Genomic DNA, 1,722 nt, shown 5'->3' on the forward strand with positions numbered 1-1,722 from the left:
AACAAGGGATTTTCTGCTTGTCTTTCCTGACTCCTCCTCCTCCTCCTCTTCACCTGTGAGCTTCCTGTTTGGTTCCCACCTGAGGCAGGGGAGGAGCCTTTCAGTCCAGCCCCCTCCTCCCAACTTCCTCCTCTTCTGGCTCTCCCAGCTCCAAGAAGGCTGACATGAGCCAGAGGGAGACTCCAAAGGAGGCAGGCTGCCAGCTGATCCCTGACTCAGAGATCAAAAGGAGAGCCCAGCTGGCCCATCCAGCTCATCCACCCGGGAAGGAAATTCCTTCCAGTATAATTCCCACAGCTCAACGTAGTTCATTCTGAAATTTTCCCCTGTGTTGGTGCTTTTTACATACCACATCTTTTCACTCCTGGATGGGGATTTTTCCTCTTAGAACTGCATCAGATTCTCTCTTTATTTTAATGATATTTGTTCAGTGTTTGCTATGTGCCAGGCACTGTACTGCTTACTGGAGTAGATACAAGCTAGTCAGGTTGGACATAGTCCATATCCCACATGGAGCTCACAATATTAATCCCCATTTTACAGACGGGGTATTTGAGGCACAGAGAAGTGAAGTGACTTGTCCAGGGTCTCACAACCTACAAGTGGTGGAGCAGGGATCCAAACCCGGGTCCTTCTGGCTCCCTGAAGCGCGTTCTATCCACTAAGCCATGCTGCTTCTCTTGAAACTGTATCTCCCAACTCTTTCCTCAGGGCTCCACATGGAGCTCACAATATTAATCCCCATTTTACAGATGGGGTATTTGAGGCACAGAGAAGTGAAGTGACTTGTCCAGGGTCTCACAACCTACAAGTGGTGGAGCAGGGATCCAAACCTGGGTCCTTCTGGCTCCCTGAAGCACGTTCTATCCACTAAGCCATGCTGCTTCTCTTGAAACTGTATCTCCCAACTCTTTCCTCAGGGTTCTACCCCTCCCCGCATAAGAGTTAGGGAGGCCTGACAGGAGAATGGTAAGGCCTCAAGGTGCTTGTGATAGAGGCTAAGTATGCTCTGTCTTCAGGAGTTCTAATCCCAGCTCTTCCACCTCCCAGTTGTGTGACCTTGGGCAAATCAATTAACTTTTCTGGTCCTCAATTTCCTCCTCTGTTAAAATGGGATTCTTTCCTCCTCCACTCTCCTTTCCCCTTAGAGTGGGAGCCCCATGTGGGACTTCAGACTCTGTCTGATCTGTTTAAATTGTATCTAATAATAATAATGATTATGGTACTTGTTATATACTAAGTGGCAAACCCTGTTCTAAGCACTAGGGTAGATACAAGTTAATCAGGTTGAACGCAGCCCCTGTCCCACACAGGGCTCACACTCTTAATCCCATTTTACTGAGGCCCAGAGAAGTGAAGTAAGATGCCCAAGGTCACACAGCAAAGTGGTAGAGCCGGATTAGAGCCCAGGTTCTTCTGACTCCCGGGCCTGAGCTCTATCCACTAAGACTGTGAGCCCACTGTTGGGTAGGGACCGTCTCTATATGTTGCCAACTTGTACTTCCCAAGCACTTAGTACAGTGCTCTGCACACAGTAAGCGCTCAATAAACACGATTGAATGAATGAATGAATAAGCCTTGCTCCTTGGCACACAGTAAGTGCTTAACAGATATTATTATTACTGTCATCTCAGACAGGTGACGCCTCTCCAGGAATGTATATATGTATGTGCGTGTCAGTGGGCCTGGACATCAGCAATTTGATCTCATCTATCTCGCCAC

This window comes from Tachyglossus aculeatus, chromosome 8 (genome assembly GCF_015852505.1).
Source record: "Tachyglossus aculeatus isolate mTacAcu1 chromosome 8, mTacAcu1.pri, whole genome shotgun sequence".
NCBI lineage: Eukaryota > Metazoa > Chordata > Mammalia > Monotremata > Tachyglossidae > Tachyglossus > Tachyglossus aculeatus.